Consider the following 16,043-nt stretch of genomic DNA (forward strand, 5'->3'; position numbering starts at 1 on the left):
TTGAGTGAAGCCAGCTGCCCAAGGAAGTACCAACTCACCAGAAGCACATGACTGGACATATGAGTGCCAGTCAGTGGATGACCTGAAATACATCTTCAAAGATAAAGCTAAGAAAAGTTTGTGTCAAAGCCAGCTGTTCCCTCTAACACTAGCTCAAACACCTATTGCTAGAGGGAAGACAAACCAGATACCCCTTAAGAAACTTTGTCTGTTTTCATTTCCTGTAGTTTTTTCCTATATGATAATTAAAAGGACAATGTCTCTTCTCATCCCTCTCTTAGCTGTCTTAGGCATAACCACCACCATGGAAAACTGGGCTTGGCAATTTATGCCAAATTCCATTATCTATTACAATCACTCCCTAGCTAACTAACAGCATTAAAAAACCCCAGCCTTACCTTAGAAGTTCTAAAACAGCAAACAGACTCTCTTGCTGCTGTGGTGCTGCAAAATCACAGGGCACTTAACATGCTAACTGCAGCACAGGGAGAAACATGTCTTTTCCTTAAGGAAGAATGTCTTCTCTATGTAAATCATCCTGAAACAGTCCTAAACAGTTTTCAAAACCTTAAAAATGAAGCCCACCAACTTCGGAGAGATGCAGCCTTTATAGGTACCTGGTGTTATCTACTTTTGTGGTCCAGTATCCTCTTAGTGGGACCATATGTCCTCAGAATTCTGGTTAAACTTATTTCTTCCAGAATCAACTTCTTGTTAGCCATTTGGGGATTTCATCCAGCTTCAGCCAGGATGCCAGATTCATCTTCCTCCAACCAAGATAGAATAGCAAGAGGGTTTTACACCTTGTCAGGTAGGACCTATGCCCCTAACAGCAGGAAGTAATTACCCTTTAAGAACAAAGGTGTAAACTCTCTGAGGGGGGAGTTGAGGCAGGCTAGATAAGCAATCAACAGAAGGATCTGAAACCTGGCAAAAAAACCAACTGCCATTAAACACATGGCCATTGAAGCCCCATAAGATGGCTGTGAAGAACCTTATGAGAAACTCTATTCAGAATGAGATTTCCTCCAGAAACCAGGAGAAGCCCTGATATTCTCCAGGGGCCTTACCAGCAAAGATGGTTTCTTAGTTATAAATTCTCTCAGTTTCTGTTTATCTGTGAATATTCTAAACTAGCTCCCATTTTTGAAAGACAATCTTGCCAGGTATTAGATTCTTGGCTGGCAATTTTTGTTTTGCAGTATCTTGCCTCCATGCCTTCCGATGAGAAATCAACACTTAATCTTCTTGGGTATCCCTTGTATGTGATCAATCACTTTTCTCTTGCTGCTCTCAGAATTCTCTTTTTGTCTTTGGCATTTGACATTCTGATTAGTAAGTGTCTCAGAGTATGTCTATTCTGATTTATTTGGATGGGAGTTATTTTTGTTGTTCTTGGACATGGACATCTATGTCTTTCAATGGGGTTGGGAAATTTTCAGCCATTATTTCTTTAAATATTCTTTCTGCCCCTTTCCCTTTTCTTCTCCTTCTGGGACACCCATGACACATATGTTTGCACGTCTCTTTCTGTCATTTAATTCCCTGAGAGTCTTTAATTTTTTCCATTTTTTTCTTTATCTGTTCTTTTGTATGTTTTGGATGGCCATGTCAAGCACACTGATCCTTTCTTCTGCCTACTCAAATCTGCTGTTATATGCCTCCAGTGTATTTTTAGTTTCATTTTCGTGCTTTTCATTCCCATAAGATCTGCTATTTTTCCATGTATGCTTTCAAATTCTTCTTTGTGCTCATTCAATGTCTTCTTAATATCCTTAATCTCTTCAGCCATCTCAATGAATTTATTAAGGAGATTTCTTTGAACATCTATGGTTAGTTGTCTCAACCCCTTTATGTCATCTGGAGGTGTATCTTGTTCCTTTGACTGGGCCATGTCTTCCTTTTTTGTGGTATGGATTGCAATTTTTTGGTGTTGTCTTGGTATCTGGCTTACTAGAGTATTTATTTTGGGCGCAGTTTCTCTCTTAGTTTAAGGTTTTCTTGCCCTTTCTCCCTTGCTGGTAGGATGTAGTTGGTGCTCTAAGCTCTGGAGGCTGCTGCTGCCTGTGTTGCCCTTGGAACCAGTGAAGCTTCTCCCAACTTTCTCCTCTGCCAGGGGTAGGGACAGAGCCATAGCCATGTGTAATAATCCAAGTGGTGCAGGCCAAGAGCATCTGTAGTGGCTCTCAGAGAGACTGATGATGATTCACATCTCTTCCTCCCCTGCCTAGGGGGAGGATGGAGCAGCAGGTGTGGGCAGGAAACTAAGTCATATGGATCAAAACTGACTGCAGTTACCCAGGTAGACTGACATAGCACCGCCCCCCCTCCTCCCCTGTCAGGGGTGGGGATGGAACCTCTGGAGTGCCCAATAATCTAATCCCTGTGGGCCAAAAGCACCTGTAGTTGCCCTGAGAGGTTGAGGGAACACAGCTTCCCTCCTATCCTATTGGGGGGCAGGGATGGAGCTATAGGTGTCAGAGTATCCAGTCAGTGCAGGCCGAAACACCTATCGTTGCACAGAGAAGATGAAGAAACACCAGCCCCCTCCTATCCTACGGGGAGGGTGGGCATGGAACTGAAGGTGCTCAATAAATTAGTCTGTATAGGCCGAAAGCACCTGCAGTTGCCAAGAGAGGCTAAGGATACACAACTCCCCTCCAATCTTATTGGGATGCAGGGTGGAGCCCCAGTTATCTGACTACTCAGTCTGTGCCAGTCGAATGTGCCTGCAATTTCCTGGAGAAGCTGGTACAGGTCCCCCCATCTTTTTCCCTGCCAGAGGTAGGGCTGGGGCTTAGGCTAGAGCTGCAATCCAGTTTGGGTGGAAAGAAGCCGGTCTCTAACTTCCCTGTGATTTTCAGTCTGATCCGCTTCCCCTCAAGCCAGGGGCAGAGTTAAAATGGTGGCTCCCGGCCTCTCTCCAACTTGGACAGGTTCAAACTTTAGCTGTTCTTAGGATTATACTTTAGCCTGCCAAATTTACTAATCGTAGTCGAAGTTGGTGGCCAACCGTCTCTTCTCCCCTGTTTTTGGGAAATGGAGCTTCTAACTCCAGCCGTGGAAAAGCTCCCAAGGTGGCTTGTGTTTCCAGTGGATGATGGGCACCAGCCTTCGTGGCATGAAGCACTCTACTCATGAACCTTTACTGTAGGTAGGCAGTCTCCTCCTTCCATTCCTTCAAGGACGTTGCAGGCTGCTCTTCTGGTCTCCTGGAGCCCCCAAACAGGTGCTTCAGCTAGCTCTGGGTGATTACTAACTGTCCTGTAGCACGAGCTGACTCTTGGAGCTCCTTACTCTGCTGCCATCTTCAAAATTATCTCTTACTCTCATAATTCCTCTGTGCAATGGCTTGAAGAAACAGTTACAAAATGTCTAACAGAAATCCCTACAGCTCCAGCTGTTTTTGCTGGGAAAAACTTTTGATTTTCCATATTAATGATGCTGATGGTTCCATGAGTGAAAGAACCTCCTTATTTCCTTGACACACTTCAGAAAACATTTTTGCTCTTACAACACGTTTTCTTTACATTTTCTTTTTACAATTTATCTCCCAGAAAAGAATTTCTTAATCTGCTTTGATTGAAAAATAATACTAGAACATTAAGGGAAATGTTATAAAAAATAAAATTAATAACTCCCCATGAATCACCATAATAACATCACAGGCTAGTTCATTTTTTATGAATTCTCTTTATGATTTTCTTCATATTTCCACACACATATTTTAGACAATACTACAATATGCACATGAAATTTGCATATCTGTTGTTTCCACTTAACCTTCTAGTACAAATTTTTCATAATATATGGATAATATGAGATCAATAATTAATGTTTGTTCTCTGTTGTTAGACATTTTGGATGCTTGTAAATTTTGTTGTTCTAGACATGGATTTTTAGGAGCTCTTAAAGACCTGGAACCTGCCCAGCTGGAGGGGAGCTGGGATCCAGCATCCTTGATAATCCTACTAACTAATCCTAACTTACACCTGCATCTTGTCTCAAAATGTTATGGTTGGTGTCTTTTACCAGTCTGTAGTCATCCACAGTAATTTTTTATGGACCAAGGAAATTGGAAAATATTCACTGTATTGTAGGGTTTTCTAGATGGGCTCTGAAGACCCTCTAGGGGACTTTCACTAAAAGTGGTGAAGTGAGTGATTGGGGATCTGAATCCTCACCCCAGTTTCAACCGGACTGGTTTTATTTTACTGGATTCTAGCATTAAACAAGAATTTGAATACAATTAGACTAGCCCCAAACCAGGTACTGTTGTTGCAAATGCACATGAATGGGCTCTCCTTGGACCAAAAACAATTTTAGAAGAGGGCAGGTGCACTCTATTAGCAACTGACAGTCACAGCAGCTGGAGGACTGATGCCCCAACTGTACCTGAGAGTTAAGAGTTAACAAATGATTATAATTCCTGATCATCTCCAGTACATTATTAGAATAGGCAAAAGTTAATACCTGAAATTACTAAAATTGGCTAGACCAACCTCACCCTTTGTATATGGTCATTTCAAACCAGGACTGGCAATTGTGATGATTATTCCAGACTAATTTTACCTTTGTATATGGTTATTTTAAACTAGGATCTGCTGTTATGATGATTATTCTAGACCTTTTTTTATGGTTATTTATACTGAAATGGTAACTCTATCTTCCCCTCTTAAAAATCCATAAAAAGTGCTAACCTCCTCAAACAGACTTTTAGACCCTTTAGCTATCTGAACTCTTTGCTATACACTAGCAAATAAAACTCTTACTCTCTTTGAAAGCCAGGTGTCTCAGAAATTAGTCTTTGAAGTGCATCAGGCAAGAACCCACTTTTGCTCAGTATCACAACCAATTTAAGGAGTCTGGGCAGGGCACCCAGGGTGTCTACTACATCCTGTCATGCCTTCTCCCATTAATACACTCTTGACCAACCACAATTCCTCCCTTTGGCTGGATTGTCTGTACATGATTTATGGGAAAACTTACTTAGCTCAATATTTTACCTCTTAGAAAACTCTGTGCTTCACACTGTGACACAGAGTCTGTTCTGTATCAAGCAATATATTAGATAAACTCCTGTCTTCAATGAAAATGAATAACATAGGCCTGTTTACTTAGCATCAGCATAGGTGAAGCATGGGATTTCAGATATAATTTGCCTCTAAGAACACCAAGTGAGCCATAAAAACAGAGAACAAAGGAAAAAAGCCATTCTGATAGAAGAATGCTGAAACCTTGATACTGGGTTTCCCTCTTCCTTCATCAATGCCTCTGAAGGAAACATTTCCAGGGTGTGGGTAGATTTCCTAGGAAACTTTGTGTGAGGAGAAATCAAGAGGGTTTCTGATGCTGAATTAGCCAATGTTTCTGAACTCTGCTGACGGCAATCTCATCAGTTGATTGTAGATGTAATCAGACATCTATGCAATCAACTCACTGATGATTAAAGTCCATGAAATGCCCTTGTATTGCAATTAGCCCAGTGCTTGCTTGACCAGACAACTAGGCACCATTACCTGGCTGAGTTGACACATGAGCCTAATCATCACAGCTGGATCCTTTGCTCAGGGTCTTACTGGGCTGCAATAAAGGTGTTGGCTGCGCCTGCATGTGGTTGTTGGCAGGATTCATCTCCTTGGTTGTAGGACTGAGGGCCCACCTACTTCCTGGCTGTTGGCTGGAGCTGCCCTTAGGTCCTAGAGCCCACCCACAGTTCCCTGCCATGCTGCCCTCTCCATGGGAAGTTCATAATATGGCAGCTAGCTTTTTCAAGGCCAGCAGGAGATTCTCTCCCTCCTGACTGCTAAGATGGAATCTTATATAATGTAAGGTAGTTGTGAGAATGACAGCCCTTTACCTTTGCCATCTTCATTTGGTTAGAAGTGAGGCAGGTTACTACAGAGAAAGGGAAGACTAGGGTCACAGCTGAAAAACCAGCAGAAACATGCCCAGCAGGCAACATGCCCAGAGGACTGAGGTAGGCTAGATTAGAAATCAATAGATGGATCTGGAACCTGGCAGAAAAACCACCACCATTAAGCATGTGGTCACCGGTATCCCATAAGATGGCTGCTGGAAGACCTTTGTGAGAACTCCCATTCGAAATGAGATTTCCTCCGGAATCAAGGAGAAGCCCTGGATATTCTCCAGGGGCCTTATCATTGGGCCCTCCCAGGCAAATTGAGGGGTGGGACAATCAATCAAAATACCAAACAAATGGGACTAGTCCCCTGTCATTAGCAAAGGTGTGAAATAATTAATGGTTTAAAAGGCATGCGCCAAAGCCAAACCCCTGCTGTTCTTGCCTTCCTCTGCCCAGCCTGGATCAGCATGCAAGTAAACCTGGGCATTTGTAATCTGTAATGGGGAATTGTAGTCTGTAAATCAGCCCTCTTTATCCCTGTTCAGCCCCTTCCTCTCTACCTGGACCCTTAATCTGTTATTTCCCATTTCTCTTCTCTCCATTCCTTAATAAATTACTGGTCTGACAAACCTGGCTTACTCTTGAAATTCTTTTTTTGTAGCTTAGCAAAGAAAAATCTGGCAACAAAACCACATGGCCATGAGACTCCGCCCGGGAAACTCCCAAGGGGAAGGCTGCCAGAAATTTCCTGCAAGAAAGACCCTGTCCAGAAGATCCCATTTGGAACTCTTTCTATCTCAAGGAAAAGCCCCAGACACCTTCAAGCAAAAGGCTTCACCATTGGCCCCCTGAGAGCTAATAGGTGGGGCAACCAATTGGAACAGCAAACAGCTGGGGCCCCTCACCAACATTATGATGGGGGAGGAGGAAGAGTCTTAAAAAGGCCTAACCTGGGGCCCCATGCACACAATTCACCCTGCAGCATACCTGCAATCTATGTCTCAAATTGTGTACTGCTTTTCTTTTCTGGTTTCTTAATAAACTCTTTGTTGCCTACCCTATGGCATGTCCTAAATTCTTTTATGTGACATAGCCAAGAACCTAGGTGCCCAGAACCCAGAGCATTCTGCTAACATAAGGAATTCACAGGCCCCCATGTATAACCCAAAGCGAGTGGATTATGCAAAGGTGTTGTTACTGGATTTATCTAGGCTCTTTGACCATGCTGCAGAAATGAATTTCAAGAGCACGTTGGGTGAGTTAGGCCAGTAATTTATTCGGGTAGAGAGGGACAAGAAATGGGAGAAAATAACAGATCAGGGGTCCCAGGTAGAGAGGAAAGGGGGGGAAGAGTGATAAAGAGGGCTGATTTACAGGCTACAATTCCACATTATAGATTATAAATGCCCAGGTTTACTTGCGTGGCCACATGGCAGAGGAAAACTGGTGAGAGCGGTACACAGAGGGCAAGAATGGGTCCAGAGACAAGAGAGCAGGAGAGCGAGAGCTTAGGCCTGGTGCCTGCCTTTTGAACTGTTAATTATCCCACCCCTTTACTAATGGCAGGGAGGAGTTCCAGCTGTTCACCATTTTGATTGCTTATTTCTTCCATCAATCTCCCAGGAGGGGCCAATGATAAAGTCCTTGGGGGATAGCCAAGGCTTCTCCTGGCTTCAGGAGAAAGTCTTCTTCCAAGTGGCAAAATCTTGGGGAGGGTCTTCCAGTAGCCATCTTGGGGTTTTTGATGTCCATGTGGACTTCTTCCCAGTTCCAGATCCATCTATTGATTTCCTATTTTACTAGCTAACTTCAGTGTGACTTATTGGGGTTCATCTTAGGATGTGTTCACCACAGATGGAAACTATTGTGCCCAGGCATAAGTTTCTTCAGCTCATTTAATTTTTGCTATGAATATGTAATATCTTTTAAAAATAGCTTAATCTTTTTATGCTTTGCTTTTTTTCATAAAAAGATGATTAAATGTGGCCACTGTGATATAATTAAAACTTGGGTGGTGTTTGTCCTCAATTCCTAGGGAAGCAACCTTTGACTCTTTGGAATTTCCCATAGTTGGGATGTCTTTTGTTTTTCTTGGTGGACCTAGGACCACACCTGATGGTTCATATGCTAATTAGATGATAGGGTGGGGCCAACGGTACTTGCAGCCTTAGGGTGGGGGCTGGCCATACCAGAAATACCAACCAGGTGATTAGGAGGTTGGGTCTGTGAGCCCTGTCCTATCAGCCCATCTGCCTGACCCTGGGAGGGGATGGGGGTGCTGCAGATTGAGTTTAACCACTTGGACAATGATTCTATTGATCATGCCTATGTAATGAGGCCTCATATCAACTCAGAGCACTCAACCTTTCATGAACTTTCACTATTGTATATGGCATGTGTGCCGCAAATTTGAGACCCTCCCAGACATTGCCGTACACACTTCTTCTTTTGTCTTCTTCTGATTTCTATCCTTTTACTATAATAAATCTATAATCATTAAGTACAGCACTTTTAGTGAGGTCTGTGTGTCATTTTAGCGAATGAACCCTAAGTAGAGGTGGGAACCCCTGAATTTGTAGCCGACTTGGTCAGAAGTGCAGGTGGCCTGGGCCACCAAACTTGAGACTGGTACCTGAAGGGGAATCTTGTAGAGGATGGCTTTTAATCTGGGGGGTCTGGCCTAACTCTGGATAGAGTCAGAACTGAATTGAATTGAGTTACTGCAGTCTTTGCAGTGGTTGTCAGAAGCTATTCTTGGATGTTGATTGAAGGTTTTGATAACCTTTACTGTCGTCCCCTCACTCTGAATGTCCATAGGCTACCAGGAGGCCCTTCAGGGTCTGGCTTTCTGGTACTTGCTGCTCTCTCTGCCTGATGGGCTCCTACATGAGATATCAGCTCTTGCTGCTTCAGGCACATAGTTGGTATTCAGAAAATACAAACTGACTAAATGAACAAATGCGTGAAAAAGTGTTTTCCACGTACACAGCTGCCACTTGGCTCTGTTATACCAAAGAACAATATCCTAAATTCTCTTCTGGCTAGTGGAGGACCCAAGTGGAAAACAATATCCTCTGGTGTACAAAAGTGACAGTAACATGGATTGTTGTTATTAATGGAAGTAAATGTAGCATTGGGTGGAGAAAGTGGCCATGGTAGCTGCTGAGGGTGGGGAGTGGGAAGAAGAGATGTGATGTGGGGGCATTTTCGGGACTTGGAGTTGTCCTGGGTGGTACTGCAGGGACAGTTACTGGACACTGTATGTCCTCCCATGGCCCACTGGGTGGACTGTGGGAGAGTGTGGGCTATGGTGTGGACCATTGACCATGTGGTGCAGCAGTGCTCAGAGATGTATTCACCAAGTGCAGTGAATGTCCCATGATGATGGAGAAGGTTGTTGTTAGGGGAGGAGTGGGGTGAGGGGGATGGGGGGATATAGGGGGACCTCATTTTTTTTAATGTAACATTAAAAAAAAAATAAAGACAAAATTTTTAAAAAATTGCTATGGACCACCAAAGCAAAGTGTAGAGGGGTGATATATGGGAAGCCTATATTTAAAACCTGATTCTCTGTAAATCCAGAATTTCTCTAATAAAGAAAAAAATTGCTATGGACAATGGAAAAACAATAACTATGTTTGAGCAGTGAAATGACATGAATGAAACAGGAGGGATGATCTGTCCACAGACTGATTGTAGAACGAAAGGGAGAAACCAGGAATTTTGCAATAGTACAGAAAAAGGTTATATAAACAATACAAATAAACATGGTAACAGGAGAAGAAATGGTAAAGATGAGAAATTTTGGCTGCAACAAAGGGTGACTTTGGTAGCAAATAAAAACTTGGAAAAGTTCGATCAAAAAAACAAAAAACAAGCCTGCACAATGGGATTCAAGGTCTGCTACCCACTCATACTAAAAAAATTCAGTAGCATTTGATTTACAAAAATGTTGGCAATTTAAATGCCCTGAGTGTTACCTCTCTGAGTCACCATATCTTGGATTAAGATCCTTACATGGTTTATGTTGTAACGGGGGGTTAAGAATTAACAAATACTTAGGATTACTAAATTATTATATAGATGCCCTTATATTATAAAATTACAAAAGGTTAATATCTGAAATTAATAAACCTAAATAGAGTGGCTCCACACATGTTTACAGTCGCTGGAAACTTAACTTCACCCTTGTGTATGCTTACTATTGTGATGATAATTATAGATTGACTTTCCCTTTGTTTATAGATTAGGCTCACACTTCTGTGTGCTTACTATTGGGATGGTAACCACTCCACTTTCCTGTGCTTAATATCCATAGAGAGGACATGTAACTGACCTTTGTTCTGTATACTTCTATTCCAAATCCTTGTGACTGACGTTGGTTGGTAACCCTACCCATCAGTCTGGTTCAGCCCCTTAATGGTTTATTAATGAAAGAGCCTGTGTCCAGCTCCTCTCTAATTATTCATTAGCACCCCCATGTTATATAAAACACTTGAATCTCTGCAGACCAGGGAGGAAGTTTTGGGCCAGAAGGGCAATGTGCTCCATTGTTTGCACAACCAATAAAACTCTTTCTCTCTTTGAAACCCTGGTGTCTCAGGAATTGACTTTAAAGACCCATTGGGAGAAAAGAACCTGCTTTTGCTCAGTATCAATATCAAGTTGATCACTGATGGCACGTAATGTGCATGTATGAGTACAGTCCCCCTGGGGCCAACCCAAAGCGTAGATGAGCTTCTTAGGCCAGTGAGCACATCTCCAAGTTATTACTCAAAGCAAAATATATTGGCAGTCAATTAACTTTCAGTTCTTCTGGTAAGGATGGCCAGCATGGATGAAAGAAAAACATATTTGTTCTTAAACCATCATCTGAGTCTTCCAGTGATAATACCCAAGGGTTTTATTATTTATAGTATCTTATTAAGAGTGAGACATAATAATGGGGCTTTCAACAATTTACTCTGATGAGTTACTTATTGGTAAGAAAAACTAGTACGTCTATCATATAATGTTGGTGGAATTTATTATGCTTATCATAAAAGGTGATAATATACTTGGTGATTATTTACATTTTCCTCCTGGTTGACTCTTCTGGTGGTTTGAAGCTGTATGTACCTCAAAAAAGCATGAATCGAATCCATTCCTGTGGGTGTAAACCCATTGTAAGCAGGACCTCTGGATGAGGCTCTTTCAGTTCTGTGTAAAATTTTCCCTACCTCCTAAATTCCCTTTCAGTCTGTTTCAAACCTTACGATTCCTCTCAGGCCTCTCACCCTAATGTCCCTCAGTCTTAGCTGCTGAGCCAAGACCCAGCTTCAGTGAATTCAACATCTTGGTCCACCTGGCATCCTTTGCCATACTTGATCTGAAGGTCACAATACCTGTCAGACAATCCTTTCCATAAAATGTTCACCCTCTACCTGTTCCTCCCCCTCTTCTCCTCCTCCCTCTCCTTCACCTTCTCCTTCTCCTTCAGTTATAATAACTATTACCTCCTCTTGTTTTTCCAGGCCTAGGAGTGGTAAACTGAGTCTTGTTGCTGAGTCCTGTGTTGGTACACCATCCCTTGTGATTTTTTAAAAGATTTTTAAAATTTACTTATCCCCCCTCCCCCCGCCTTGCCACTTGCTTGCTGTTTACTCTTTATGTCCATTTGCTGCACGTTCTTCTGTGTCTGCTTGTCTCCCTTTGTTGCATCATCTTGCTGCGCCAGCTCTCTGCGGGCATGGGCTGTCAGCTCTCTGTGGGTGTGGGCCAGCTTGCCTTCACAAGGAGCCCTGGAAAGTGAACCCAGGGCCCCCCATATGGTAGATGGGAGCCCAATTTGGTTGAGCCACATCCATTTCCCCATCCCTTGTGATTTTTCTACTCCTCACTCATACCTTTTCATACTCTGTCACTCTTTCTCTTTTTAACTTTTTATTTTGACAATATTATAGACCTTACAAGAAGTTACAAAAATAGTACTATTCCTCAAATGAGGAATGACTTACATACCTAAGAGTGTACTATCAAAACCAGGAAATTGACTTTTGCAAAGTACTATTAGCCAGACTACAGCCCCTACTTGGATTTTGCCAAGTTTTACATGTACTTTTTTCTTTTTTTTGGTATGGGCCTATGAAATTTTATCATATGTGTACATTCATGTAGCTACTACCACACTTAAGATACAGAATGGTTCTGTTAGTGGAAGGTTCTGGGTTCTGGGCTTCTAGGTTTTTGGTTTATGTTGCACAAAAGAATTTAAAGACACATCATAGGGTAGGCAAGGGAGTAAAGAGTTTATTAAGAAACAAGAAAAGAAAAACAGTACAAAATCTGACACACAAATTGTAGGCATGCTGCAGGGTGAGTTGTGTGTGTGGGGCCCAGGTCACACCTTTTTAAAGTCTTTCCTCCTCCCGTTTCATGATGCTGTGGAGAGGCCCAAGCTATCTGCTGTCCTGATTGGTTGTCCCACCTGTTAGCTCTCAGGGGGCCAATGGTGAGGCCTTTGATTTGAAGGTATCCAGGGCTTTCCCTTGACCCTGGAAAGAGTTCCAAATGGGATTTCTGGCCAGGGTCTTGTGGGATCTTTCTGGCTTTGTTCTTTAGTAGCAGCCTTCCCCTCAGAAGGTTTCCAGGCAGAGTCTCATGGCCATGTTTTCTGCCAGCCATGTTCTCTGCCAGGTCTGAGTTACCTTTCCACTTTCACTATACTAACCTGCCTCAGTTCCATCTGCTTACAGTTGTAACTGGATTTTGTCTAGATTCTTGGCTATGCTGCAGAAATAAATTTCAAGAGCACATAGGGTAAGTTAGGCCAGTAATTTGTTCAGGGAGGGAGGGAAGAGAAATGGGAGAAGACAACCGATCATAGTAATAAAGAGGGCTGATTTACAGACTATGGTTTCTCATTATAGATTATAAATGCCCAGGTTTTACTTGCGTGGCCATCATGGCAGGGGAAAAATGGTGAAAGCAGGGCGCAGAGGGCAGGAACAGACTCACGGACCGGCACTGGGACAGGGTAAAGGCAAGAGAACAAGAGAGTGAGAGAGCAAGACGTCTTCGCACCTGCTTTTTAAACTATTAATTATTCCACCCCTTTGCTAATGGCAGGGGAGGAGTTCTAGCTGTTTGCTGTTTTGACTGATTACCCCACCCATCAATCCCCCAGGAGGGTCCAATGATAAAGTCCTTGGGGAATATCCAGGGCTTCTCCTGGCTTCTGGAGTTATTCTCATTCTGAATGGCCAAATCTCATGAGGGTCTTCCAGCAGCCATCTTGGGGGTACTGAATGATATGTGGACTTCTTGTCAGGTTCCAGATCCATCTATTCCCTATCTAACCTGTTTCACAGTCTTTTTATTAAATTCTTCTTAAATTACCCAATTTGAGAATGCCTTCTCTTCCCAGTCAGGCCCCATACTGATGCACCTTTAAAAGGTTTTCAACATTCTGAGCATGGAAAGGATCTTTCCTTTTGTTTCTGGGTGAAAGCCAAGAAGGCTGCAAGCCTCCGAGAGAAGGATGTGGTATGGCAGCTGCAAAGCAAAAATGGCAGCTGGCTACTCTACACAGAGAATATCTGAGACAGTTTTTAGGGCAATGTGGGAGATAATCTGAAGAGTTTATTTTATGGCAAGCTGTGCATTAGAATCACCCAGAGAGCTTTAAAAAACTTCTCCAAAGTCAAAACAAAAACAGGGACTTGGGTCGCATCCCCAAAGGTTCTGATACAGTCGGCTGGGGTGATATTCAGGGGTCGAATCTTTTTGCAAATTCCTCTGTTGGCTCTAACATGCAGCCAAGATTGAGAACAACTGTTTTGTGGCATCTGAGCTTTGTGTCTGAATTATAATAGCTGTTCCTACTCAAGATTATACTTTTTAAAAAGACTGCTTCCAACTTTCCTGAATATTTCCTCTAATTTTTATTACCTAAAAAATTTTAATACATCTTGACTTTATTTTTGTTGTAAGGAGTGGGAAATGAATTCACTTTATTTTTTCCCCAGACAGGTAGTTTGTTTTTTAATATCATATATTGAATAATCCATATTTTCTCCACTGATATAAAATGTCATCCCTATGATTTAATAAACCCCTGAGTTGCTTTACTCTATTTCTATGTTCTATTTGGTTGCATTGCTCTATCTTTCTACCAAGTGACAGGAATAAACTGTTTTCATTATAGTCACTTTATAATGCTTTAATTTCTGGTAGAAGTAGGGAAAAATTATATTTTTAAGATACTGTGTCTTCCCATTGAAGAGACAGATACATCTTTAAATTGATTCCAAATCTTTCTTTTTTTTTTTTTTTTTGGTATGTGCTGTGAAGTGGAGTTTTAAAGATTAAAGATTTATTTTCTGTACTACAAAGAGGTTTAAAAAAAGATTTTGAAAGAAACAGACCAGCTCCCCATCCACCAAAATTAATTTTGAGCCATAGGCAAAAATATATTTAGCCTACATAAATTACCCTTGATCATAAATGATGAAAATAAGGATTTGTCTTATGTCATTTCTTATGCAAATGGCACACTTTATTTTCTGGCAGAAAATACCACATATGTACTAACTTATAAATTATTCTGGTTTATCATGTATGGAGTAGTTATTTTCAAAACCTACTATCTCATCAAAAAGAAACACTCAAACAGTAGAATAAAATTTTATTTTTTTGACCTGTCAGAAGCTACGTGTCTTCTTATGAGCATGACATGGTGTGGATATTAATGGTGAGTTTAGATGAGAAGATGACTTTTCAGAAAGCAGAAACTCCCTACAAAGATTCAGGATGAAAGCTGTTCATTTTACCAGCTACTTTCTTGGGGGTTAAAAATCCTTCCATTAGAATAGCCACCCAGGAGATACAGCAAAATTTGGATTTCTAAAATAAATGACAGGATGAACTAATCCTAAGACCTAAATGCTCCAATATTTTCTAAAGTTTTAAATATTCAAAACTGATTCAGATCCAGTTTGCTGGAGGTCTTTCCTCCACACCCAAAGCTGTAAAAAAAAAAAAAAGGGAAGCGGATGTGGCTCAACAGATAGAGCGCCCACCTACCATATAGGAGGTCCAAGGGTTTGATACCCAGGGCCTCCTGGCTCGTGTGGTGAGCTGGCCCATGCGTAGTGCTGCTGCATGCAAGGGTGCCCCCACGCAAGGAGTGGCCCCCACGCGGAGAACTACCCCGCGTGAAACAACAGCCCACCTAGGAGAGGTGCTGCACACACGGAGAGCTGACACAGAAAGATGGTGCAACAAAAAGAGAAACGTGGATCCCCAGTGCCGCCTGATGAAAATACAAGTGGACACAGAAGGACACACAGCAAATGGACACAGAGAGCAGACAATGGGGGGAGCGGGGGAAGGGGAGAGAAATAAATCTTAAAAGAAAAATTTCTTCTTCTAGACCAATTACCCTGTGCCAGCTAAAGTCTTTTAATTAGTTAAGAGGAAATAATTTGTGATTAAACAGTTAACATATTTAAAATATGACGTGAAATTTCTGGCGTAGGGAGAAGAGAAATACCCATGTAAGCTTCAGAAACGCTACTTGAATAGTCATATGGCAAGCAGTGGGCACATTATAAATGGCAAAGAAAACAGCTATGACTGAGCAATGCTTTGTATGTAACAACCAGGAAAAATTAAAATATACATGTGTGTTTTATGTATGTATGAATATATATGCATATGTTTGTGAATCTAGTCATATGTATGTATGTGTGTAAAATGCCTGTAGTTAGTTTAAAGTATTCTTTTCTTTATGTCCCTTCAAAGGACCAAAGTATGTGGGAGTGAATCTTGGGGTAAAGTTTCTGGGGCCGCACCACTAATGAATATTGGCATATTTCATGTAGAGCCTCAAATTTAAGCAACTTTTGTTATTGAGTGAAACACTATTAAAGTTATGTCTTGTGCTGCTCAATAACAAAAAATGTGTTGGTTCATTGTATCTTAATATGCTTTCTTTAAATTAGGAGTATTTTATCCCCCCTTGGAAATAAGATAAATTGCAGCTTTTTTTTTTTTAAACAAAGCAGCTGTCTGCTTGCTTTTCAGTACCTAATAGTCAGGTGCTTGAAGTTGACCAGTGTGATACGGAAATCAAAGGAAGACCACAGAGGTCTTAATACTGCTCTTAGGTAATACCTGTGCCCCATCAGGCAGCTTT

This window comes from Dasypus novemcinctus, chromosome X (assembly GCF_030445035.2).
Source record: "Dasypus novemcinctus isolate mDasNov1 chromosome X, mDasNov1.1.hap2, whole genome shotgun sequence".
In the NCBI taxonomy this organism is placed as follows: domain Eukaryota; kingdom Metazoa; phylum Chordata; class Mammalia; order Cingulata; family Dasypodidae; genus Dasypus; species Dasypus novemcinctus.